Source organism: Phalangium opilio, unplaced genomic scaffold (genome assembly GCF_054372755.1).
Source record: "Phalangium opilio isolate 3A_F unplaced genomic scaffold, DU_Popi_V2 ptg000054l_1, whole genome shotgun sequence".
NCBI classification, from domain to species: domain Eukaryota; kingdom Metazoa; phylum Arthropoda; class Arachnida; order Opiliones; family Phalangiidae; genus Phalangium; species Phalangium opilio.
This window is the reverse complement of record NW_028324173.1, coordinates 2,135,507-2,160,826: the sequence shown is the minus strand read 5'-3', so window position 1 is coordinate 2,160,826 and position 25,320 is coordinate 2,135,507. Positions and strand designations below refer to the sequence as shown.

General features: G+C 40.0%; 10 non-coding genes and 23 pseudogenes across 10 annotated transcripts; all 33 read right to left on the bottom strand.

Annotated features, from left to right (window-relative positions):
- Positions 1-8,195: 8,195 nt before the first annotated feature.
- LOC149670108 (5S ribosomal RNA) lies at positions 8,196-8,314 on the bottom strand (annotated as a pseudogene).
- A 137-nt stretch (positions 8,315-8,451) lies between these two features.
- LOC149670107 (5S ribosomal RNA) lies at positions 8,452-8,570 on the bottom strand (annotated as a pseudogene).
- An 8,604-nt stretch (positions 8,571-17,174) lies between these two features.
- LOC149670106 (5S ribosomal RNA) lies at positions 17,175-17,293 on the bottom strand (annotated as a pseudogene).
- A 347-nt stretch (positions 17,294-17,640) lies between these two features.
- On the bottom strand, positions 17,641-17,743 carry LOC149670105 (5S ribosomal RNA; annotated as a pseudogene).
- A 137-nt stretch (positions 17,744-17,880) lies between these two features.
- On the bottom strand, positions 17,881-17,999 carry LOC149670104 (5S ribosomal RNA; annotated as a pseudogene).
- Positions 18,000-18,361: 362 nt separating this feature from the next.
- LOC149670103 (5S ribosomal RNA) lies at positions 18,362-18,480 on the bottom strand. The gene has a single exon (XR_016367700.1). It is a non-coding gene; the product is annotated as a 5S ribosomal RNA (ribosomal RNA).
- Positions 18,481-18,617: 137 nt separating this feature from the next.
- On the bottom strand, positions 18,618-18,736 carry LOC149670102 (5S ribosomal RNA). Its single transcript, XR_016367728.1, has one exon. It is a non-coding gene; the product is annotated as a 5S ribosomal RNA (ribosomal RNA).
- Positions 18,737-18,858: 122 nt separating this feature from the next.
- LOC149670101 (5S ribosomal RNA) lies at positions 18,859-18,961 on the bottom strand (annotated as a pseudogene).
- Positions 18,962-19,098: 137 nt separating this feature from the next.
- On the bottom strand, positions 19,099-19,217 carry LOC149670100 (5S ribosomal RNA; annotated as a pseudogene).
- Positions 19,218-19,339: 122 nt separating this feature from the next.
- On the bottom strand, positions 19,340-19,442 carry LOC149670099 (5S ribosomal RNA; annotated as a pseudogene).
- A 137-nt stretch (positions 19,443-19,579) lies between these two features.
- LOC149670098 (5S ribosomal RNA) lies at positions 19,580-19,698 on the bottom strand (annotated as a pseudogene).
- Positions 19,699-19,820: 122 nt separating this feature from the next.
- On the bottom strand, positions 19,821-19,923 carry LOC149670097 (5S ribosomal RNA; annotated as a pseudogene).
- A 137-nt stretch (positions 19,924-20,060) lies between these two features.
- On the bottom strand, positions 20,061-20,179 carry LOC149670096 (5S ribosomal RNA). Its single transcript, XR_016367727.1, has one exon. It is a non-coding gene; the product is annotated as a 5S ribosomal RNA (ribosomal RNA).
- Positions 20,180-20,301: 122 nt separating this feature from the next.
- Positions 20,302-20,404, bottom strand: LOC149670095 (5S ribosomal RNA; annotated as a pseudogene).
- Positions 20,405-20,541: 137 nt separating this feature from the next.
- On the bottom strand, positions 20,542-20,660 carry LOC149670094 (5S ribosomal RNA; annotated as a pseudogene).
- Positions 20,661-20,782: 122 nt separating this feature from the next.
- Positions 20,783-20,885, bottom strand: LOC149670093 (5S ribosomal RNA; annotated as a pseudogene).
- Positions 20,886-21,022: 137 nt separating this feature from the next.
- LOC149670092 (5S ribosomal RNA) lies at positions 21,023-21,141 on the bottom strand. Its single transcript, XR_016367763.1, has one exon. It is a non-coding gene; the product is annotated as a 5S ribosomal RNA (ribosomal RNA).
- A 122-nt stretch (positions 21,142-21,263) lies between these two features.
- Positions 21,264-21,366, bottom strand: LOC149670091 (5S ribosomal RNA; annotated as a pseudogene).
- A 136-nt stretch (positions 21,367-21,502) lies between these two features.
- Positions 21,503-21,621, bottom strand: LOC149670090 (5S ribosomal RNA; annotated as a pseudogene).
- A 137-nt stretch (positions 21,622-21,758) lies between these two features.
- LOC149670089 (5S ribosomal RNA) lies at positions 21,759-21,877 on the bottom strand. The gene has a single exon (XR_016367556.1). It is a non-coding gene; the product is annotated as a 5S ribosomal RNA (ribosomal RNA).
- A 137-nt stretch (positions 21,878-22,014) lies between these two features.
- LOC149670088 (5S ribosomal RNA) lies at positions 22,015-22,133 on the bottom strand. Its single transcript, XR_016367699.1, has one exon. It is a non-coding gene; the product is annotated as a 5S ribosomal RNA (ribosomal RNA).
- Positions 22,134-22,255: 122 nt separating this feature from the next.
- LOC149670087 (5S ribosomal RNA) lies at positions 22,256-22,358 on the bottom strand (annotated as a pseudogene).
- A 228-nt stretch (positions 22,359-22,586) lies between these two features.
- LOC149670086 (5S ribosomal RNA) lies at positions 22,587-22,705 on the bottom strand (annotated as a pseudogene).
- Positions 22,706-22,842: 137 nt separating this feature from the next.
- On the bottom strand, positions 22,843-22,961 carry LOC149670085 (5S ribosomal RNA; annotated as a pseudogene).
- Positions 22,962-23,083: 122 nt separating this feature from the next.
- On the bottom strand, positions 23,084-23,186 carry LOC149670084 (5S ribosomal RNA; annotated as a pseudogene).
- Positions 23,187-23,322: 136 nt separating this feature from the next.
- LOC149670083 (5S ribosomal RNA) lies at positions 23,323-23,441 on the bottom strand. The gene has a single exon (XR_016367555.1). It is a non-coding gene; the product is annotated as a 5S ribosomal RNA (ribosomal RNA).
- Positions 23,442-23,578: 137 nt separating this feature from the next.
- On the bottom strand, positions 23,579-23,697 carry LOC149670082 (5S ribosomal RNA). The gene has a single exon (XR_016367698.1). It is a non-coding gene; the product is annotated as a 5S ribosomal RNA (ribosomal RNA).
- Positions 23,698-23,819: 122 nt separating this feature from the next.
- Positions 23,820-23,922, bottom strand: LOC149670081 (5S ribosomal RNA; annotated as a pseudogene).
- Positions 23,923-24,150: 228 nt separating this feature from the next.
- Positions 24,151-24,269, bottom strand: LOC149670080 (5S ribosomal RNA; annotated as a pseudogene).
- A 137-nt stretch (positions 24,270-24,406) lies between these two features.
- LOC149670079 (5S ribosomal RNA) lies at positions 24,407-24,525 on the bottom strand. The gene has a single exon (XR_016367633.1). It is a non-coding gene; the product is annotated as a 5S ribosomal RNA (ribosomal RNA).
- Positions 24,526-24,647: 122 nt separating this feature from the next.
- On the bottom strand, positions 24,648-24,750 carry LOC149670078 (5S ribosomal RNA; annotated as a pseudogene).
- A 136-nt stretch (positions 24,751-24,886) lies between these two features.
- On the bottom strand, positions 24,887-25,005 carry LOC149670077 (5S ribosomal RNA). The gene has a single exon (XR_016367632.1). It is a non-coding gene; the product is annotated as a 5S ribosomal RNA (ribosomal RNA).
- Positions 25,006-25,141: 136 nt separating this feature from the next.
- Positions 25,142-25,260, bottom strand: LOC149670076 (5S ribosomal RNA; annotated as a pseudogene).
- Between the last annotated feature and the right edge of the window lie 60 nt (positions 25,261-25,320).

The following is a 25,320-nucleotide window of genomic DNA, read 5'->3' as shown; positions in this document are numbered from 1 at the left end:
TTAGACCCTCATCCGCATTAAGCGCTTACGCAGGGGCCAAACAGTTTATGCAGAATTGGCCTACTTCTACGCGAATAAATCCCACGATTACGTCGACAGTCACAATGCCTTTAGCCACCCAAACGACTACTTCCAATCATGGAACCCTCCCAAGGAGGAGTTCAGTTAGTTACACGAGTGCCCCAACACGATTAGCTAGAGCAAATCCAGTAGGACAATCGCAGGGGACCATTAGTCAAACCCCAGTTGCCCCCCAGGGAAATGCTCAACCTCCCCCTGGATCTCAGCCCCATAGTACACAGGGTACAGGTCAGGCCCAAGGGACATCAAATCCCCAATCACAAGGAAATCCTACTACCGGAGGCGCCCAACAGGCTGCTTTTCTAGCATCAATTTTACATTCATTTTCTAATCTGGCAGTATCTAACCAAGGAAATGCAAAGGGTTTAGAGCCCCCTGAGAGGCTAGCATTCTATGGTAAAAGGAGCGAGAGCGTCCCTGAGTTCATTAGGAACTTTGAGGAGTACGCAAGTTTGCACAAAATTAGTGATGACGATAAAATGCTTTTTATGCCATTATTGTTACGGGATAACGCCCTCTATTGGTTCCGTTCCCTTCCCCCAGGAGTTGATTGGGCAGAGTTCAAGGGAAGATTAAAAGGGCACTATAGAATAAAGGATGAGGGAGCTAAAGCTAGATTAGACTTGCAGACCAGAAAACAAAAACCTAATGAGTCCATAGATGAGTTTTTCGGTCATTTTATTAGGGTTAATCAGAGTTTAAATCCCCCAATACCAGAAGATTAGTTACTCGTCATTATGAAACGTAATCTAAGGATGGAAATTAAGGGATTACTCATGGTTCTCCCAGCAGACACAATAACAGAACTACATGACGTTTGCTTAAATATCGAACAAACTTTTGACTTACATCCCCCAAGCCCATCCAAAAAGGAGACTACCCTACCTAATAAAGCAACTCAAGACCCCATAGTTGTTAGAGAACAGGTAGCTCCCGCGATTGTGAATAGCTCCCAGACAGGGACTAGTCAAGGGTGTACCAATTGTATGGGACGTGTTACGAATAGGGACTTCCATTACGGAACTTCTAACCCTTCCCATCCGAACGGATCACAAACCCCTACTTCTACCCCAGTTGTTCCACAAAGTCCTCCAGCCCATAACTACCGAGCTCCTTTCCCGAGAACAAACCCCCAATCTAGGCAAACCTCAACGGGACACAAGAAAACGTCCCCTACCAGACGATTACCCTCGTCAAACTAGAATTTTTGAAAGAAGAAATCCAGTCTATGAACCACGAGAGCAACTGCCTCGACAACGAGCCCTTCCACCTCCTCCAAGACGCCACTCGAACCCGGAGAATCAAGTTCCTCCGACATCCCATCAGGAAACACGTTCCTTCACCTGCTTTAATTGTGGTGGTCAAAATCACTATGCAAGCGAATGCCCATCTCCACGGGTTAATAGGCAAAGAGACCCGGATTCGGGAAACGCCAACCCGGGGGGGAGTCACAGAGGACGTCTCCCTCCCGCGTCTCGATAGTCCCCAACGAAGAAGAAGGAACTGTGACAAGATCGCCCCTTCGACTTGCCACAGTCCAACGACGACGAGGTCTTCCAAAACGGAATCCTCATTTATTGAAGATTAAATTTGAACATTCAAGCCTACAGACCAGAATTGACAATGGAGCAGAAGTATCAATGATCAGTCTAGATCAGTGGAGGGCCATTCAAAGGTTTAGAGGAGACGTAAGACTAGAGCCAAACTCGGAGAGATCCGAATGCATAGTTATGGGAAATGGACAGTATTCCTTCACCAAAGGCTCTACGGTTTTAGACTTCGAAATAACGTTTGACCAGAATATTACGAGGCGATTTAGCCAGGAATTTCATATCGTCCCCTCCTTACTATGTGACGCCATTCTAGGCCAAGACTTCCTTGAGGACTGGAACACGATCATCGATTTTGGGAACCTCACTTGTACCATTGATGGACTTTCCCTTAAATTAATCGACGTATCAGACGATCAATTACCTCCATCGCCCCAGATGATCTCCAATGTAAACGAAGCGGTTGAATCAACCTCCCTTTCGCGAAGGCAAAAGAGAGAGTTGAAAGAACTCCTCCTACGATTCCCAGAATTATTCAGTGGCAAATTAAGGCGCACTAGCTTGGTACTGCATGAGATACACACCGGCAGCGCTGCACCTATCCACAAAAGACCATACCGCGTGAGCGAAGATAAAAAGAAAATCATTGAACGTAACATCTACGAGATGCTGAAGGACGGCATCATCAAGCCATCGACTTCACCATGGGCTTCTCCTGTCGTTATTATTGAACAAGATGATGGATCTGGCACCGGAAAGAAAAAGTACAGATTCTGTATAGATGTTCGTGAACTTAATTCCATCACAGCGAAGGACCCTTATCCGATTCCACGGATCGATGAGACTCTGAGTAAACTGGGAAAACCGAAATATATAACGGCCCTGGACTTGAAATCTGGCTATTGGCAAGTCGAGATGGAACCAGGAAGCGCACCCAAGACCGCCTTCATAACTCATGCCGGCAAGTACGAGTTCAATGTTCTCCCGTTTGGACTTTGCAACGCCCCAAGTACCTTCCAGCGCTTAATGGATGAAGTCTTTCGAGATGGAGAAAAATTCTCTATCGTCGTCTATCTGGACGATATCCTCATAGCATCCGAAACATGGAAGGAACAGAAGAATGCGCTAGAATACGTCATGAACAAATTGAAGAACGCTGGCTTGACTCTTCAATTGAAGAAATGTCGATTTGCTCAGTCAGAAGCGGTAGTCCTGGGACACGTTATAAATGAAACAGGAATCTATATTGATCCATCCAAGATGGAAGCCATAAGGAAATATCCCCGGCCAAGGACCCTAAGACAGCTTCAACGATTCCTGGGAATGGCCGGTTGGCACCATCGCTTTATACCCCATTATTCAAAACTGGCGTCCCCGCTCAACCAATTGAAGAAAAAGGGAATCAAATTTAGATGGGGTCCTGAACAAGAAGACGCCTTCCAGAAAATCAAGGAAGCAATTTGCAACTCTCCACCTCTGGCCGCGTACAAGCCCGACGCCCCCAGTATCCTGACCACTGATGCCTCAGACGCAGGTTTAGGGGCTATGTTATCACAGATCCAAGACGGAGTTGAAGTTCCAATTGCCTACGCTAGCAGAAATCTTAGAAATGCTGAAGCGAGTTACAGCACATCTGAGAAGGAATGTCTCGCGATTCATTGGGCTATTAGACATTTCCGCCCATATTTTGAAAATAAACAATTCACGGTGGTAACAGACCACAAAGCTCTACAATGGCTTTTTGGACTCAAAGAACCAAATTCGAAACTTGTCCGATGGGCGATGTATTTGCAGACATTTGATTTCAAAGTTCAACACAAGAAAGGCGTTGAAAACGTCGTCGCGGATGCCCTTTCGAGAGCTCCGATTGGACTTTATGCCATGTCAGTCGCTTCCTCGGTGGAAGAAGAAGAGAACCCAGACGCATCATCCGAAGAATCCAATGCACCATCGGATCAGTCTCATCTCGCTTATGTTTTGCCACCATACCCACATGCGAACTTTCACATCTTCGACCGCGATGACATTATAACAGCTCAAGGGGAAGACCCCGTTATCCGCGATATTATTGAACATTTCCAACAAGAAAATCCACCGGAACATCCCGATTTTGAGATGGTCAATCATCTAATCTACCGAAAAGCATCGGGAGTCCGTCCAGCAAGGATATACTTACCAAGATCTTTGAGAAGAGAGGCCATACGACTTCTACATGATCATCCTCTCTCCGCTCACAGGGGGAAATATAAGACCAAAGAGAAAGTCGGCTATAGATACTGGTGGCCTGATCTAGAGAAGGATGTACGGCAATACGTCAAAGAATGCGTCTTATGTCAACAATACAAGATTAGCAACCGCAGAACACCCGGACTCATGATCTCTACCGTTCCTACTGGACCATTCGACAAAATTGGAGTCGACATTATGGGACCTTTTCCAGTCAGTAGAAGAGGATATAAGTACCTTCTCGTTTTCACCGACTACATGACTAAATTTGTCGAACTAATACCGTTAAAAAGAATAACTGCCGACGCTTGTGCATTAGCCCTCAAGAATTTTGTCTGTAGATGGGGCGCGCCGAAACAGATCCTCAGCGATCGAGGAACACAGTTTGTGTCCTCCTTATGGCATGACACTTGCAAGTTATTCCACATTGGACCGATTCATACATCCCCATATCATCCACAGTCCAACATTACAGAACGAGTCAATCGCGTCCTGGGAGAAACGATCTCCATTTACGTTGAAAACAATCATCGCACTTGGGATGAAACATTGAATGCTCTCGCCTTTGCGATTAATTCCGCTCCCCACGAGACAACTAAGCGATCCCCATTCTACCTAAACATGGGACGAGAACCAAGACTCCCCTGGGATATAGACATTGGTATGCCACTTGAAGAATTCGAAGATCGTTCCGAGAAATTAAGAATCCTTCGAGACCAATGGAAGCTCACAAAGAACTTTTCAAAACTGGCCCAAGCCAAACAAAAGAAGTATTACGACCACAGGAGGGAAGACCTTGAGTTCGATGTTGGTACAATAGTTTGGAAGGTAACCCATCCGTTATCTAACGCCAGGCTTGGCCGAATGGCCAAACTCTGCCCGAAATGGACCGGCCCGTTTAAGATCATTGCAAAACAAAGCCCTCTAGTGTATATCCTTGAAGACATGATATCGAGACAGAGGACAGGCCCTATTAGTATCTCCCAATTGAAATTGTATCAAACACCGGAAGCTCCATTGGAAGAGGACGAGGGGCATAGTTCTCCAAGAGAAGAACGAATGGAACCCATCGAACCTGAAAATCCTAACCAAGAAAGCGAGGAGACGCGACCGAAAGAAATTGTCTCTCCACTTCGACCGAGAGAACGCCTTACAGATGGAAGACAACCCCAAGAAGTTCCAGAAAACGTCGTATCTGCGGAAGAAGTCCAGAATATAGAAGTCGTCAGACCGAGGACCCCAGTTGTTCCAGTACGGACAACAGAATTACCACCTCGTGAAGGAGAGCCTTCCCACGACGTATCACAAGAAGGACCACAACCACCCTCTGAATCGTTCGAGGAAGTTGTCGAAATGATCGGACCATTCCGATTTGTAGATAAAGTACCGAAGAGAAGAGCACAAGAACCAGAAATCATTACGCCGACCACTCCTCGAGCAGAAGTACCCCAACCGAAAGAGACACGGCAAGAACCCCAAGAGCATAATGTTATTCAAGAAGTACCTCCGGAACCAAATCCATCTCCACAAGGAACAGTACCTCCCTCCGCGACTGCACAAGTATCTCCGCAACTTACAACCGGGAGAACGAAAAGGGATCACCCTACCACAACTTCGACGGAAGGGATCCGACCTAGGAAGAAAACTCTTCGGAAATTGAGTACGTCTACCGATGATGACAGAGCGTCAGACACGGAACCAGAAGGACGAGATCCTCCGATGACCTCCTCCGAAATTCCAAGACGAAAGAGACGACCATTGAGAAGAAAATCAAGGAACAACCCCACTAGCGACAAACCTGAGATCCCCGATCTCCGTAAAAGAAGTCACCCGACAACAACGTCGTCTGGTGTTAGACCAAGGAGGAAGCAATTTAGAAAGGCCTCCAGTAGAAGCCCCTCGACCGAGGACTCCAGGATTTGGACTAAGCGACGAATAGTTCAACCGAGAGCTCTAAATCGGGATGAATTGAGTTCGTCCTCCGAAAACGCGGGCCGAATTGTAAGCGCCGGACGAGGAAACAAACGAACCAGAGTACCCACAACAGGAAGTTCGTCCACCAGACCCCAAAGGAAAATACAGAAGGCCCATACCTTATCAACAAGTCCAGAAGGCGATCTTCCCCCTTCCGCCGTAGTAGAAGTAACTGAATCTTCGAGTAGTGAAGATGACACTCGACCCCTAATAACTCCCTCCATTCCGGAGCATAGAGCCACAAACTATGAGAAACCCTTCCGGAAAGGATGGATTCGCGAGCTATGTTACCGCCATACAGTCCAACCCGGAAAAGTGGATATGGATATTTATTATTATCCCCCTGGTCGAAAGAGCAGTATGTTACGCTCCCCCAACGAAATCGGTCAATATTTAAAAGATAATAGAATACGAGATTTAGAGCCAAGCGACTTCTGCTTTAAGAGAATGCCCATAGCCAAACCCCCTTGGGAGCGAGTACGATTAGCTCATCCAAGGCGAACTATTTTAACGGCAGTTTAACTTAGACGAACCGTCGCAGCACCTTTGAGCTGCCGGTCATCCTCTACGGAATTTAATCGTTTTTATTGCAATCATTTCTAGATGGACTCCTCGCATCCTCCGTACCGATCTGGAACCCCCCGGCTACGCCGTGGCACCCGCCAGATATGCGCCCCAGAGGCCTACCTCCTAAACCCCTTACCTAGGGATATGCCGATCGTCTCCTTGCCTCCGGCAAGACGATTTGAATCATACGATGTCTCATCCGCACAGGAAGGTCCCCAACAACAACAAATTATCTTCCCCCCATGTCCACCGACCCGTCCTCCTCACCGGGAAGAAACTGTTGAAGCGGATGTAATTCTCCTTCACCCGGACGACACGGACCAATTGGAACCAGCACCACCAATGACCGACCCGGAACCACCGTATGGTGGACGCCTCTATCCTCGAAACATTGACCTTCCCATATTAGTGGAGCAGGCTGCGACACTACAGGAGACGATGGAGCGTATAGCTCATCTCCTCCCAATGCCATTTCCGTCAATCCCGACCCCGGATAATGCACCAGAAGCACCTAACCCTGCTCCTATGGAAACGAATAATGAGAACACCGTTGCCGCACTACCCACACCCTCAACTGCGCCCATCGTTGATGCCCCGGCCCATCCACACTCTGTTGATCACGAAGTCGTCCCCGACGCTGACACCGCTGTCTCTGTCCCAGAGGATGGCGCTACCGCCGCTATCCCGACGGATATAATTACGGCCACTGCTCAAGTGACGAACCCTACTCTGGACACCGGGACTCCGGAGAGTACGGTTCCTTGCGAAACTCCCCACCGTCCCACAGTACCATTTCGCGATACTCTCCCGTTGTATACTCAGTATGAGCGCATGTTTCAAGATTATGGCCACGTCCCCATCCCACAGGACAAACTATACGAAGTTTCCGATTACGACCGATTATTTGTCCAAGATCTCCCATACCTTCGAGCCCCACCCCGCAACCGCACGCTTTTTCCGATTGCGTGGGATGGCATGCTGGAGTCCGAACGTGCTCGCTTGTACCCAGTAACCCCAGGAGGATTCCCGTATATAACACGTCCGGCAGCGACCTACGTATGTCCAGTGTGCCAGGCGATCGGCCTCCACCGAGCGATGGTCTGTCCCCGCAAATTCGTGCAAAAAGATCGCCAAAGGGGCATTAAATCAACTCGAGTGGACTATTCAGAGTATCCCCCTCAGTGAAGAAAAAATAAAAAAAAAAAACCCTTTTTTGTTATATATTGCTGTATATTTCATTTCTTCCCCCGGGCTGGTTCCAGACCCCCGTTTTCCACCTTTTTTTTAGTGTGGGTGGATGCAACGGAAGTCGTTGCAGACGACGGCTGGAAGGAAACTAAGACTAGCTTATGTCCAGCCAGTCGTCCTCTGTAACTCCTCCCCTTTTTGTATGTACCAACAGAGGCGATAAAAACGCCAAATTTTCCGTGCAACAGTTAGTTGCGTTTTGTTTTGTTTTCGAACAAGTTGAGTTCGCGCCTTTCTGGAACTAGCTCGGGCTACATTCCGCGATAGGAAATTCTAGTCGCGTCATCCATCTTGGAAGTCTTTTTTTGAGTCGAATATCAATTTAATACAATAAATCTTTTCCACATTGCATTACAAAAGGTATGTGTCTCTTTACTTGTATAATTCTTCCGCTCGGAATAAGATAGGCCTATTTTCCCTATTCTTAAATTCCCGCGGCCTGTAACGATTCCCCCTTTCACGACCGGCCACTCTATGTTTTCGACGGGGCAATCAGTTACAGCTTTTTTCATATCTATTGGATTTTAAAAGAGGGAAAAAAAGTGAAAAACCTAACGGCACGCAGTGTTCCTAAGTGGTCTCCCTCCCAAGTACTGACTGCGCTCGACGCTGCTTAACTTCGGTGATCGGACGAGAACCGGTGTTTTCAGCGTGATATGGCCGTTGCCGAGAATGCTATTTAATAATTCGAATTTAAATTAAGTGAGAAAAATTAACCTTCATCATTTTAAAACAATAACAAAAAGAAAACGTGTTTGCTTTTTTCATATCTATTAAAATTTAAAAGAGGAAAAAAATGTGAAAAAGCCAACGGCACGCAGTGTTCCTAAGTGGTCTCCCTCCCAAGTAATGACTGCGCTCGACGCTGCTTAACTTCGGTTATCGGACGAGAATCGGTGTATTCAGCGTGATATGGCCGTTGCCGAGAGTGCTAGTTAATAATTTGAATTTAATTAACTTTCATATTTATAAAACAATAACAAAAAGAAGATATGTTTGCTTTTTTCATATCTGGTGGAATTTGAAAGAGGAAACAAAAGTGAAAAAAGCAAACGGCACGCAGTATTCCCAATTACTGACTGCGCTCGACGCTGCTAACGTCGGCGATCGGACGAGAACCGGTGTTCTCAGCGTGATATGGCCGTTGCCGAGAGTGCTAGATAATAATTCGAATTTAAATTAAGTGAGACAAATTAACCTTCATCTTTTTCAAACAATAACAAAAAGAAAATTAATCAAAACGCGTCTTGGATTAAACCAAGACCTAAAAAGTATCGATAAGAACATGGTTAATCACTTGACTGAATGAGCAGATATTGAAACTTTTTTTTAATTAAATCTTACATGCTTAAGAAAGTAATGTTCCATCACCCTATTCCATTGAATAAACTTATTTTACTGGTAGTAAATATTTTCCCTCTCAATAATTTGAAAAATTTACTTATCTCGGGTTTTCGAGCACAATTCCATTCCCCGAAAACATTTTATAACTACATTTATTATCACTTTTAAGAGAGTACGTGTATGACATTGTGTCGTTGATAGGTTGCTAACATATCCCCCCGTTCATGCCCTGTACGCTCCATAGTGAAACCTTTTGTTAATTTTAGTGCAAATTTCAACAATTGTAGCACATTCAATGGGGACGTTATGATTTTTGCTCTTGGTTAAACTGAATTATGTAATAGACCACTTCGACATATCCTAAAGGGAAAGACACGGGGGTAAAACTTTGCCTTCCAACTCGCTCGATGGAAAGATCATAAATAGAGCAGAGATGGCGAGGGGTGAACCCCCCTGTATGTCCCGATACTGAGGATTGACATCTCTTTTTTTACGTAGAAAGGGTCTATAGCAGCGGTACGACAGACAATGGTCACACGGTTCTATGCCATGGCGTTTCTATGGTTCGCAAGCAGTAGGGGCGTCCATGATATTCGTAATTTTTTTATTTTCTTTGTTGTAATTGTTAACTTAAGCACGGTCGTAGCCTGAAAATTCTGACTTGGTTATTTTGCAATATAGCCCGCGTTCACCGAGTCGCGTGATCTAGGACGCTGTGGCTCGACTCCGCTACTTAGTCTGTATATCTTCAGGAACAAGGAACATGTATTAACGGTTTTTAAAGGAATGGGATTTATAAACTTGTCGCTGCGAATCTTCCTATAGAAAATGTAGTATTTCTAGTAGCCCCAGAGACTTCTAGTAGCACTCTGTAGGCATTTGGTAGAACAGTTTTATAGAAATTGAAATGGTAGAAGATATTTATAAAATAAAATTTGTTCGAATATTTAAACTTCAATTTGGTCGAATTATTTCGTAGTTGTCCTATATCAAGGCGAGAAATGCTCTCAAAAACAATTACTATTTGCTGACGAATACCTTAAAAAGTAATTCACACAGAATTCTCGATTAGTTTAATGCGTGATTGAGTGGGCTATTGCCTTGGTAACGAGGCCAGCGAAAGACAAGGCATGAGAATGGCACAAGGCGTACTTCTATACAACTATACATCCTCCTTGGTCGTATCGGGCGCAGCAGAGGCTAAAGCAGACTACCCTAAATCGTTTTGTCATTGTTATGTTATTTTCCACACGAAAACTCTTAAAAGTGATAATAAATGTAGTTATAAAATGTTTTCGGGGAATGGAATTGTGCTCGAAAACCCGAGATAAGTAAATTTTTCAAATTATTGAGAGGGAAAATATTTACTACCAGTAAAATAAGTTTATTCAATGGAATAGGGTGATGGAACATTACTTTCTTAAGCATGTAAGATTTAATTAAAAAAAAGTTTCAATATCTGCTCATTCAGTCAAGTGATTAACCATGTTCTTATCGATACTTTTTAGGTCTTGGTTTAATCCAAGACGCGTTTTGATTAATATCTGTTACTTCGGTCTTAATTTTTATTAATTTTGCGTACATGCGGTGGTGATGAATTAAACAATAATGAATTTCTTTATCAACTTGTGTTAATCATTTCGTTCCTAACATAATTAATTGTTCTTAGAGTGATAAGAAAATATCTGGGGGTAGCACAACTAGATGCTCCCATAGAGCTATTTCAGTGGTGGAAAAATTTCGTCTGCTACGAAAATTGGGCCTGCTTTTGAGTGTAGAGGGCGGCCATTTTATGAGGGTTTCTCTATGGGCAAATAGCATTGGTGACGTAGCCATTACCCTCTCTGAAATAGCTCTATAGTCGAGGGCCTAAGTTGAAAGTTAGTGAAATAACCTGTATTTCTGGTAAATAGATAATTATTTTACAAAATTAGGAATTATGATTTTTTAAACGGAGTTATGGACAGCAAAAAATTTCTAATTTAACTGTTACCTAATAATTGTCACTAAATAATAACTAAAACATCCCATGATTCAAAGTTTAAAAACTATTGTTTACACTAACGCAGAGCTTTCTCCATCAGAGACCAGATTAAGGTAGTCCAAGCCTCTTTAATAACCATCAATAATTAAACCAAAAAGATTTATTTATTTTTAATTTCACAAACACCTTATGATACTGTTGGAAAAGGCTGACAATTATACATTCTTTTCGTGGGAAGCGTTAGTACTGTAATTAAAAATCTAAAATGTGCATTATGCAAATGATTTATTTTAAATTTAATTGTTACCTAAAACCCAAGGGGGGCCCATACGCGCTTTTCGCGCGTTAAGTTTTCGATTTTCCAGACAACCAGCGCGTTGGTTTACAAAGCTAGCACGGAGAGGCTTATAAAATATCTTACGTATGTCTGTCAGCCATCCAGTCTTTTCAGAAACAGCGTTATAGTGTAAATGTTGTACAAATAATTTTTGTTCGAGTATTTTTTAATTATGAATTTTAGTTGATCGGTTAATGTGTTTATAAGAGTAAAAATAAATATAAAGATAGGCACAGTAAATTTCATAAAATCCATTTATTTCACAGACAAGTTTTATTTCAGGTGCCTGCACATGGTAAAAAATAACAATAACTATTCTAGTAAATTAATTAGTGCAAACTATTGATTATAATAATTATTATTAATATTATAATTATTCTATCTCGTGAAACATGACAAGCTGAATCGACCTGTGCCCAAGCCGAAGCCGAGGCTTACCGGATATTTTAATACGTGACAAATTATAGTCAATACAAAATCGCTGGCCGTTAGCTTCAAAGCCAAAAATAATATTAATGGTTGTCTTAAATAACTATTATATTATTTACTTGAGATTCTCGTGTATATTTACCCGGAACAACTTTTACCGACCAGGGCCGAGACTCACTCACCCGACTCCCGAAGTATGTTGTCGGAGTCTCGGACTCTAGATCTCCCGGAGGATATTTGCCGTTTCGCGCCCAAAAGTATCGGCCAGGAACCGTTAACCGTTTAGCGAAAGATTTCTCTCTCCCCACTTTCATCACAAGCGGTACGCGTCGCCTTGTTTCGTATGTTTGAGATATTTCTACCTCTCGCGCCTAGCTCCGAAAAACCGAGATTTTTTGGGGTCTGTACGAGCCAACCTAATAGTGCAATTTTTTTGCGCATTTACAGACCTTGCCTAAAACCAATGTTGAAAGAGCCAGGGCAGGAAATGTTTGTTTTAATGGGTGACAGGCTTCAAATAGCCCATGATCCAATATTCAGAAAATAGCCCATGATCCAATATTCAGAAAATAGCCCATGATCCAATATTCAGAAAATAGCCCATGATCCAATATTCAGAAAATAGCCCATGATCCAATATTCAGAAAATAGCCCATGATCCAATATTCAGAAAATAGCCCATGATCCAATATTCAGAAAATAGCCCATGATCCAATATTCAGAAAATAGCCCATGATCCAATATTCAGAAAATAGCCCATGATCCAATATTCAGAAAATAGCCCATGATCCAATATTCAGAAAATAGCCCATGATCCAATATTCAGAAAATAGCCCATGATCCAATATTCAGAAAATAGCCCATGATCCAATATTCAGAAAATAGCCCATGATCCAATATTCAGAAAATAGCCCATGATCCAATATTCAGAAAATAGCCCATGATCCAATATTCAGAAAATAGCCCATGATCCAATATTCAGAAAATAGCCCATGATCCAATATTCAGAAAATAGCCCATGATCCAATATTCAGAAAATAGCCCATGATCCAATATTCAGAAAATAGCCCATGATCCAATATTCAGAAAATAGCCCATGATCCAATATTCAGAAAATAGCCCATGATCCAATATTCAGAAAATAGCCCATGAACCAATATTCAGAAAATAGCCCATGATCCAATATTCAGAAAATAGCCCATGATCCAATATTCAGAAAATAGCCCATGATCCAATATTCAGAAAATAGCCCATGATCCAATATTCAGAAAATAGCCCATGATCCAATATTCAGAAAATAGCCCATGATCCAATATTCAGAAAATAGCCCATGATCCAATATTCAGAAAATAGCCCATGATCCAATATTCAGAAAATAGCCCATGATCCAATATTCAGAAAATAGCCCATGATCCAATATTCAGAAAATAGCCCATGATCCAATATTCAGAAAATAGCCCATGATCCAATATTCAGAAAATAGCCCATGATCCAATATTCAGAAAATAGCCCATGATCCAATATTCAGAAAATAGCCCATGATCCAATATTCAGAAAATAGCCCATGATCCAATATTCAGAAAATAGCCCATGAACCAATATTCAGAAAATAGCCCATGATCCAATATTCAGAAAATAGCCCATGATCCAATATTCAGAAAATAGCCCATGATCCAATATTCAGAAAATAGCCCATGATCCAATATTCAGAAAATAGCCCATGATCCAATATTCAGAAAATAGCCCATGATCCAATATTCAGAAAATAGCCCATGATCCAATATTCAGAAAACTATCGCTAAAATAAAACTTGCTCCATCAATTCTTTCAATAGAAATATTTACAGAGACCTAGGATTTTTAACTCACTTTGATTTTCTCATAATAATCTAATCTAATTAGTTTGAAAGACTGTTAGTTCGTTAACTTACGTAAAGTTGCATAGCACCTAACGGAGCTTCATTTATCAATAACCATAATTAATATAATATGATAAAAGTGGATCCAGCTGGATTAACTAGCGGTACTGTTGCCTATGTTTACAAGATAAATAAAGCATAAAATCATAGCATAAATAATAGTACAAAGCAGAATTCGGAAAGAGATGATATGAGAAACCTCTAAAAATCTAAATCATTTGGACGAGGATCCAAATCTAAACGTTTGGATCGGTTCCATTTGGACAGGGCGCTTAAAACTGTATTCTCTAACCCAAATCCAAATCGACATTTGGATCTCCCGCCAAACCTTTATCCAAACCAAATGTATGTCACTTCCTCTTTCATTAGGTAATTTTAGTAGGCCTGTGCGAGTACCCGGTACCCGACCCGATACCCGAAAACTTAATTTCTTAATACCCGAAATTATTCGAATATTTAAATTTTCCCGCTCATTACCCGTGACAAGGCTTAGGACAATCGGGTATTGGTTTGGAAAAGTTTCTTGAACTTAGAAGAACTTAAGTTTGAGTAAACGTTTCCACAATGCTCAGTATAATTCATTATTTCAATCCTAGCTAATAGCTTTAGCGTCTTATTTTTGTACTTTTCGCCATAATGGTATCCAAGTCTTTCATGACACTTATTTTTTTACAAATAAAAGTATTTCAACCCGATAAGTAACCGATATGATTTTTTGCTACCCGAAAAGCACCCGACTAATGGTAGTTTAGCTAGGCTTAATTATTCGAGTACCCGTTAGGAATCCGGGTACCCGACCCGATACCCGATTGGAAGTTTTTTCAACTACCCGTACCCGACCCGAAACCCAAAAATCACTACCCGCACAGGCCTAAATTTTAGTTAGTATTTATTGGTCAATTCTTTTGCAACGTTTGATATAAAAGTAAAATGTTTTTAAGCCTCGGATTTTTGCATGTTAGATTATAATAATTTTGTAAAATTAAGAAACCTCTTAATTTGATAGTTTAAGCTTATTAGGACTAATTAATATTAAGTGGGAAATTAATTAGAATGAAAATAGGTGGATATCTTTTATTAATTGAGAAATAATGCATTCATTTTACATTTAAATTTTAGAAGTTAATTTATTATTTATTTTGTGTATATAAAATTCAGCATTAATTTCACTAAGACAATAAATTAATTACCAACGAGGAATTGACTAGTATATATGTTTAAAATTATAATTTAATCGTTTCAAAACTAATAAGGTTTTGAACCAGTTTTTGTAATTTAGTTATTAAAATTTGTGATTGTCGATTGGTCAATATTGAAAATTAACCAATGGTGGAACCAATTTTTTTTAAACTCAATGAAACTGAAATATCAATTAATCATCTACTGAAAGAGGTATTAACCTTTTTTTTTTTTTTCAAAATAAGGTAAATAAGGATTAGATGGCCGCTTGCTGCTGCAAACAAGATTTTTAATCACGAAGAGAATATTTTTTTAATTTTGGTCAAATTTTAGATATTCGGTAACCGAGTTGATATTTATAAAGCCCTTTTTGCTCATGTCTATTTTAAACTTTAATCCCAGATTTCGCTTACCATTTCACAAGCATAATAAACACTACTGAAGGACTCAAATCTATCTGTGATCGGTAACGGTGAACAATATAGCAATTTTCCCAATTAATCAGTTTGAACTTCATTTGCACATTTCTATCCGTTAATTTGAAGTGTTGCGAGAAATTTGAATGGAATATAAGTAGATATCTCTTTCAGAAGATAATTTTTGATGTTGATATTTAAGATTCATTGAGTTAAAAAAAAATTGGTATCGGTATTTCAATTAAGCTTTAATATCAACATCGGTTAATTTACGATATGGGCTCGTGATGTTAGTTTGTTTATAAGATTAAATCGGAACTTCAAGTGTCACAAGACAGTATCTACCTCCAAAATCGAGTGTTATTTGTAACTTTAAAACCATCTCCTCGTCACAGGATATCCGAGGGTGAATTTATTATATCATTGATAGGTGATAATATGACAAGGCGCAATAGCTCAGTCAAGTTTTGGCAAGGCCTAATACCGTTTTGCTTGACTGCATGGCGCGGTCAAATTCCTTTTAAAGCATAGATCATATAGTATCCACCCTTGATTTTCATTTCGCAACACACATTGGATTCGTAAACCTCGACGCGCACCACGATTAGAAGAATTAAAATGCAAACACAACAACACACTGAGCGCATACATTTTTAATAAATAACATTTCTAAATTCTCACTACAGCTGTTTTCGGGCTGAAGCGACCGAAAGACGGTGATAAATAAAAATTCTTCGGGGGGGTAGTTTCGACTTTCGAGGGAACGAAATTCAAATGCAAGGCGCGTCCCATCAACAAACAACATTGAATTCGTTTTACGCAATTATAATATTGAAATTTTATACAATTAAGTAATATTTAAGAAAACAAAGCACTACTTTTAAAGTCTAAACTTTAAAAGTACGACGATACGAGAAGGCGAAGTAACGGGCAACGAGAAATAAACATTTTTTTAAACGGCAAAAATTAACGGAAAGCCAAGGCTTAGCGCAATTTCACCGCCTTAAAAAAAGTGCCAAGTTTAGAAATAGATTGTGGGACAATAAAAAGGTTGAAAATTATGAAATTAGGCTTATATTAAAGCTTGAAACCTACTTTATATTATATTTAAAATCCATCCATGAGCAAATCCTCAAACCATATGAAAATGACAACGAAAAAGGACCCACTCTCAAATATTTTCCCCTTAAAAAAATGGCGGCCACAAACGGGGTGAAAAAGGGGAAAAGAGCTCCTCCCTGGAGTTATTAAAGCAGGCTTATCTCACTATCGATAGGCCATTTCAACCAAAAGGCATTAAAAATAAACAATCGGATTATTATGAGGCAACCATACGTAAAAAAAGGCCAATATTGGTCGCGCTGATATCTACTAATAAAACAGTGTATCCATGCTAAAATATCGCAGATTGGGGTAGTTTTTAAAATTTTAAATTAAACATACTTAAAATTAATTTTTCTTAATAACAAGAAAAATGATCCTAGAATATAGTTTAAAGTTTAATTTAAGACCGTTCCCAAACCTAACCAACGTATAGTTTTTCTAAGTCACGAGACACAATTTTTTTTTTTCGAAAAATTTACCATGTTATTTCTATGGGAAAAATTCCAGTTTTTCATCAAAAGGTGTGATTAATTTTATGGAAATGAAAACCACCCTTAGCAACTTTATTTTTTGTAAAATAAACTAATTAATGGATCTCTTTGAAATTTTAACCACATATTAAGGGCCCAAATTGTAGTTCTGTGGAATTACTTCAAAACAGTTAATACAATACAAAAAAAAACTACATCCAAACAAAAAACCCTCCTTATACATTAAGAGCAGTATGAAGTCTTATCTAAGAGAGCGACCGCTCTCTCAGAATATGTTTGCTTTTTTCATATCTATTGGAAATTAAAAGAGGAAAAAAAAGTGAAAAAGCTAACGGCACGCAGTGTTCCTAAGTGGTCGCCCTCCCAAGTACTGACTGCGCTCGACGCTGCTTAATTTCGGTTATCGGACGAGAACCGGTGTATTCAGCGTGATAAGGCCGTTGCCGAGAGTGCTAGTTAATAATTTGAATTTAATTAACCTTCATCTTTAAAAAACAATAAGAAAAAGAAGATATGTTTGCTTTTTTCATATCTGGTGGAATTTAAAAGAGGAAACAAAAGTGAAAAAACAAACGGCACGCAGTATTCCCAAGTACTGTATGCGCTCGACGCTGCTTAACTTCGGTAATCGGACGAGAACCGGTGTATTCAGTGTGATATGGCCGTTGCCGAGAGTGCTAGTTAATAATTTGAATTTAATTAACTTTCATCTTTATAAAACAATAACAAAAAGAAGATATGTTTGCTTTTTTCATATCTGGTGGAATTTGAAAGAGGAAACAAAAGTGAAAAAGCCAACGGCACGCAGTATTCCCAAGTACTGTATGCGCTCGACGCTGCTTAACTTCGGTGATCGGACGTGAACCGGCGTTTTCAGCGTGATATGGCCGTTGCCGAGAGTGCTAGTTAATAATTCGAATTTAAATTAAGTGGGACAAATTAACCTTCATCATTTTAAAACAATAACAAAAAGAAAACATGTTTGCTTTTTTCATATCTATTAAAATTTAAAAGAGGAAAAAAAAGTGAAAAAGCCAACGGCACGCAGTGTTCCTAAGTGGTCTCCCTCCCAAGTAGTGACTGCGCTCGACGCTGCTTAACTTCGGTTATCGGACGAGAACCAATGTATTCAGCGTCATATGGCCGTTGCCGAGAGTGCTAGTTAATAATTTGAATTTAATTAACTTTCATCTTTATAAAACAATAACAAAAAGAAGATATGTTTGCTTTTTTCATATCTGGTGGAATTTGAAAGAGGAAACAAAAGTGAAAAAGCCAACGGCACGCAGTATTCCCAAGTACTGTATGCACTCGACGTTGCTTAACTTCGGTGATCGGACGTGAACCGGTGTTTTCAGCGTGATATGGCCGTTGCCGAGAGTGCTAGTTAATAATTCGAATTTAAATTAAGTGAGACAAATTAACCTTCATCATTTTAAAACAATAACAAAAAGAAAACATGTTTGCTTTTTTCATATCTATTGGATTTTAAAAGAGGAAAAAAAAGTGAAAAACCCAACGGCACGCAGTGTTCCTAAGTGGTCTCCCTCCCAAGTACTGACTGCGCTCGACGCTGCTTAACTTCGGTGATCGGACGAGAACCGGTGTTTTCAGCGTGATATGGCCGTTGCCGAGAATGCTATTTAATAATTCGAATTTAAATTAAGTGAGACAAATTAACCTTCATCTTTTTAAAACAATAACAAAAAGAAAATATGTTTGCTTTTTTCATATCTATTGGAATTTAAAAGAGGAAAAAAAAGTGAAAAAGCCAACGGCACGCAGTGTTCCTAAGTGGTCTCCCTCCCAAGTACTGACTGCGCTCGACGCTGCTTAACTTCGGTGATCGGACGAGAACCGGTGTTTTCAGCGTGATATGTCCGTTGCCGAGAGTGCTATTTAATAATTTGAATTTAATTAACCTTCATCTTTATAAATCTATAAGAAAAAGAAGATATGTTTGCTTTTTTCATATCTCATGGAATTTAAAAGAGGAAATAAAAGTGAAAAAGCCAACGACACGCAAAGTTTTCAAGTACTGACTGCGCTCGACGCTGCTTAACTTCGGTGATCGGACGAGAACCGGTGTTTTCAGCGTGATATGGCCGTTGCCGAGAGTGCTAGATAATAATTAGAATTTAAATTCAGTGAGACAAATTAACCATCATCTTTTTAAAACAATAACAAATAGAAAATATGTTTGCTTTTTTCATATCTATTGGATTTTAAAAGAGGAAAAAAAAGTGAAAAACCCAACGGCACGCAGTGTTCCTAAGTGGTCTCCCTCCCAAGTACTGACTGCGCTCGACGCTGCTTAACTTCGGTTATCGGACGAGAACCGGTGTATTCAGCGTGATATGGCCGTTGCCGAGAGTGCTTGTTAATAATTTGAATTTAATTAACTTTCATCTTTATAAAACAATAACAAAAAGAAGATATGTTTGCTTTTTTCATATCTGGTGGAATTTGAAAGAGGAAACAAAAGTGAAAAAGCCAACGGCACGCAGTATTCCCAAGTACTGTATGCGCTCGACGCTGCTTAACTTCGGTGATCGGACGTGAACCGGTGTTTTCAGCGTGATATGGCCGTTGCCGAGAGTGCTAGTTAATAATTCGAATTTAAATTAAGTGAGACAAATTAACCTTCATCATTTTAAAACAATAACAAAAAGAAAACATGTTTGCTTTTTTCATATCTATTGGATTTTAAAAGAGGAAAAAAAAGTGAAAAACCAAACGGCACGCAGTGTTCCTAAGTGGTCTCCCTCCCAAGTACTGACTGCGCTCGACGCTGCTTAACTTCGGTGATCGGACGAGAACCGGTGTTTTCAGCGTGATATGGCCGTTGCCGAGAGTGCTATTTAATAATTTGAATTTAATTAACCTTCATCTTTATAAATCAATAAGAAAAAGAAGATATGTTTGCTTTTTTCATATCTCATGGAATTTAAAAGAGGAAATTAAAGTGAAAAAGCCAACGACACGCAAAGTTTTCAAGTACTGACTGCGCTCGACGCTGCTTAACTTCGGTGATCGGACGAGAACCGGTGTTTTCAGCGCGATATGGCCGTTGCCGAGAGTGCTAGATAATAATTAGAATTTAAATTAAGTGAGACAAATTAACCATCATCTTTTTAAAACAATAACAAAAAGAAAATATGTTTGCTTTTTTCATATCTATTGGAATTTAAAAGAGGAAAAAAAAGTGAAAAAGCCAACGGCACGCAGTGTTCCTAAGTGGTCTCCCTCCCAAGTACTGACTGCGCTCGACGCTGCTTAACTTCGGTGATCGGACGAGAACCGGTGTTTTCAGCGTGATATGTCCGTTGCCGAGAGTGCTATTTAATAATTTGAATTTAATTAACCTTCATCTTTATAAATCTATAAGAAAAAGAAGATATGTTTGCTTTTTTCATATCTCATGGAATTTAAAAGAGGAAATAAAAGTGAAAAAGCCAACGACACGCAAAGTTTTCAAGTACTGACTGCGCTCGACGCTGCTTAACTTCGGTGATCGGACGAGAACCGGTGTTTTCAGCGTGATATGGCCGTTGCCGAGAGTGCTAGATAATAATTAGAATTTAAATTCAGTGAGACAAATTAACCATCATCTTTTTAAAACAATAACAAATAGAAAATATGTTTGCTTTTTTCATATCTATTGGATTTTAAAAGAGGAAAAAAAAGTGAAAAACCCAACGGCACGCAGTGTTCCTAAGTGGTCTCCCTCCCAAGTACTGACTGCGCTCGACGCTGCTTAACTTCGGTTATCGGACGAGAACCGGTGTATTCAGCGTGATATGGCCGTTGCCGAGAGTGCTTGTTAATAATTTGAATTTAATTAACTTTCATCTTTATAAAACAATAACAAAAAGAAGATATGTTTGCTTTTTTCATATCTGGTGGAATTTGAAAGAGGAAACAAAAGTGAAAAAGCCAACGGCACGCAGTATTCCCAAGTACTGTATGCGCTCGACGCTGCTTAACTTCGGTGATCGGACGTGAACCGGTGTTTTCAGCGTGATATGGCCGTTGCCGAGAGTGCTAGTTAATAATTCGAATTTAAATTAAGTGAGACAAATTAACCTTCATCATTTTAAAACAATAACAAAAAGAAAACATGTTTGCTTTTTTCATATCTATTGGATTTTAAAAGAGGAAAAAAAAGTGAAAAACCCAACGGCACGCAGTGTTCCTAAGTGGTCTCCCTCCCAAGTACTGACTGCGCTCGACGCTGCTTAACTTCGGTGATCAGACGAGAACCGGTGTTTTCAGCGTGATATGGCCGTTGCCGAGAGTGCTATTTAATAATTTGAATTTAATTAACCTTCATCTTTATAAATCAATAAGAAAAAGAAGATATGTTTGCTTTTTTCATATCTCATGGAATTTAAAAGAGGAAATTAAAGTGAAAAAGCCAACGACACGCAAAGTTTTCAAGTACTGACTGCGCTCGACGCTGCTTAACTTCGGTGATCGGACGAGAACCGGTGTTTTCAGCGCGATATGGCCGTTGCCGAGAGTGCTAGATAATAATTAGAATTTAAATTAAGTGAGACAAATTAACCATCATCTTTTTAAAACAATAACAAAAAGAAAATATGTTTGCTTTTTTCATATCTATTGGAATTTAAAAGAGGAAAAAAAGTGAAAAAGCCAACGGCACTTAGTGTTCCTAAGTGGTCTCCCTCCCAAGTACTGACTGCGCTCGACGCTGCTCAACTTCGGTGATCGGACGAGAACCGGTGTTTTCAGCGTGATATGGCCGTTGCCGAGAGTGCTATATAATAATTAGAATTTAAATTCAGTGAGACAAATTAACCATCATCTTTTTAAAACAATAACAAATAGAAAATATGTCTGCTTTTTTCGTATCTATTGGAATTTAAAAGAGGAAAAAAAAGTGAAAAAGCCAACGGCACGCAGTGTTCCTAAGTGGTCTCCCTACCAAGTACTGACTGCGCTCGACGCTGCTTAACTTCGGTGATCGGACGTGAACCGGTGTTTTCAGCGTGATATGGCCGTTGCCGAGAGTGCTAGTTAATAATTCGAATTTAAATTAAGTGAGACAAATTAACCTTCATCATTTTAAAACAATAACAAAAAGAAAACATGTTTGCTTTTTTCATATCTATTGGATTTTAAAAGAGGAAAAAAAAGTGAAAAACCCAACGGCACGCAGTGTTCCTAAGTGGTCTCCCTCCCAAGTACTGACTGCGCTCGACGCTGCTTAACTTCGGTGATCGGACGAGAACCGGTGTTTTCAGCGTGATATGGCCGTTGCCGAGAGTGCTATTTAATAATTTGAATTTAATTAACCTTCATCTTTATAAATCAATAAGAAAAAGAAGATATGTTTGCTTTTTTCATATCTGATGGAATTTAAAAGAGGAAATAAAAGTGAAAAAGCCAACGGCACGCAAAGTTTCCAAGTACTGACTGCGCTCGACGCTGCTTAACTTCGGTGATCGGACGAGAACCGGTGTTTTCAGCGTGATATGGCCGTTGCACGCAGTATTCCCAAGTACTGACTGCGCTCGACGCTGCTAACGTCGGCGGTCGGACGAGAACCGGTGTTCTCAGCGTGATATGGCCGTTGCCGAGAGTGCTAGATAATAATTCGAATTTAAATTAAGTGAGACAAATTAACCATCATCTTTTTAAAACAATAACAAAAAGAAAATATGTTTGCTTTTTTCATATCTATTGGAATTTAAAAGAGGAAAAAAAAGTGAAAAAGGCAACGGCACGCAGTGTTCCTAAGTGGTCTCCCTCCCAAGTACTGACTGCGCTCGACGCTGCTTATCTTCGGTGATCCGACGAGAACCGGTGTTTTCAGCGTGATAAGGCCGTTGCCGAGAGTGCTATTTAATAATTCGAATTTAAATTAAGTGAGACAAATTAACCTTCATCTTTTTAAAACAATAACAAAAAGAAAATATGTTGGCTTTTTTCATATCTATTGGAATTTAAAAGAGGAAAAAAAAGTGAAAAAGCCAACGGCACGCAGTGTTCCTAAGTGGTCTCCCTCCCAAGTACTGACTGCGTTCGACGCTGCTTAACTTCGGTGATCCGACGAGAACCGGTGTTTTCAGCGTGATATGGCCGTTGCCGAGAGTGCTAGATAATAATTTGAATTTAATTAACCTTCATCTTTATAAATCAATAAGAAAAAGAAGATATGTTTGCTTTTTTCATATCTGATGGAATTTAAAAGAGGAAATAAAAGTGAAAAAGCCAACGGCACGCAAAGTTTCCAAGTACTGACTGCGCTCGACGCTGCTTAACTTCGGTGATCGGACGAGAACCGGTGTTTTCAGCGAGATATGGCCGTTGCCGAGAGTGCTAGATAATAATTAGAATTTAAATTCAGTGAGACAAATTAACCATCATCTTTTTAAAACAATAACAAATAGAAAATATGTTTGCTTTTTTCATATCTATTGGAATTTAAAAGAGGAAAAAAAGTGAAAAAGCCAACGGCACGCAGTGTTCCTAAGTGGTCTCCCTACCAAGTACTGACTGCGCTCGACGCTGCTTAACTTCGGTGATCGGACGTGAACCGGTGTTTTCAGCGTGATATGGCCGTTGCCGAGAGTGCTAGTTAATAATTCGAATTTAAATTAAGTGAGACAAATTAACCTTCATCATTTTAAAACAATAACAAAAAGAAAACATGTTTGCTTTTTTCATATCTATTGGATTTTAAAAGAGGAAAAAAAAGTGAAAAACCCAACGGCACGCAGTGTTCCTAAGTGGTCTCCCTCCCAAGTACTGACTGCGCTCGACGCTGCTTAACTTCGGTGATCGGACGAGAACCGGTGTTTTCAGCGTGATATGGCCGTTGCCGAGAGTGCTATTTAATAATTTGAATTTAATTAACCTTCATCTTTATAAATCAATAAGAAAAAGAAGATATGTTTGCTTTTTTCATATCTGATGGAATTTAAAAGAGGAAATAAAAGTGAAAAAGCCAACGGCACGCAAAGTTTCCAAGTACTGACTGCGCTCGACGCTGCTTAACTTCGGTGATCGGACGAGAACCGGTGTTTTCAGCGTGATATGGCCGTTGCACGCAGTATTCCCAAGTACTGACTGCGCTCGACGCTGCTAACGTCGGCGGTCGGACGAGAACCGGTGTTCTCAGCGTGATATGGCCGTTGCCGAGAGTGCTAGATAATAATTCGAATTTAAATTAAGTGAGACAAATTAACCATCATCTTTTTAAAACAATAACAAAAAGAAAATATGTTTGCTTTTTTCATATCTATTGGAATTTAAAAGAGGAAAAAAAAGTGAAAAAGGCAACGGCACGCAGTGTTCCTAAGTGGTCTCCCTCCCAAGTACTGACTGCGCTCGACGCTGCTTATCTTCGGTGATCCGACGAGAACCGGTGTTTTCAGCGTGATAAGGCCGTTGCCGAGAGTGCTATTTAATAATTCGAATTTAAATTAAGTGAGACAAATTAACCTTCATCTTTTTAAAACAATAACAAAAAGAAAATATGTTGGCTTTTTTCATATCTATTGGAATTTAAAAGAGGAAAAAAAAGTGAAAAAGCCAACGGCACGCAGTGTTCCTAAGTGGTCTCCCTCCCAAGTACTGACTGCGCTCGACGCTGCTTAACTTCGGTGATCCGACGAGAACCGGTGTTTTCAGCGTGATATGGCCGTTGCCGAGAGTGCTAGATAATAATTTGAATTTAATTAACCTTCATCTTTATAAATCAATAAGAAAAAGAAGATATGTTTGCTTTTTTCATATCTGATGGAATTTAAAAGAGGAAATAAAAGTGAAAAAGCCAACGGCACGCAAAGTTTCCAAGTACTGACTGCGCTCGACGCTGCTTAACTTCGGTGATCGGACGAGAACCGGTGTTTTCAGCGAGATATGGCCGTTGCCGAGAGTGCTAGATAATAATTAGAATTTAAATTCAGTGAGACAAATTAACCATCATCTTTTTAAAACAATAACAAATAGAAAATATGTTTGCTTTTTTCATATCTATTGGAATTTAAAAGAGGAAAAAAAGTGAAAAAGCCAACGGCACGCAGTGTTCCTAAGTGGTCTCCCTCCCAAGTACTGACTGCGCTCGACGCTGCTTAACTTCGGTGATCCGACGAGAACCGGTGTTTTCAGCGTGATATGGCCGTTGCCGAGAGTGCTAGATAATAATTCGAATTTAAATTAAGTGAGACCAATTAACCATCATCTTTTTAAAACAATAACAAAAAGAAAATATGTTTGCTTTTTTCATATCTATTGGAATTTAAAAGAGGAAAAAAAGTGAAAAAGCCAACTGCACGCAGTGTTCCTAAGTGGTCTCCCTCCCAAGTACTGACTGCGGTCGACGCTGCTTAACTTCGGTGATCCGACGAGAACCGGTGTTTTCAGCGTGATATGGCCGTTGCCGAGAGTGCTATTTAATAATTTGAATTTAATTAACCTTCATCTTTATAAATCAATAAGAAA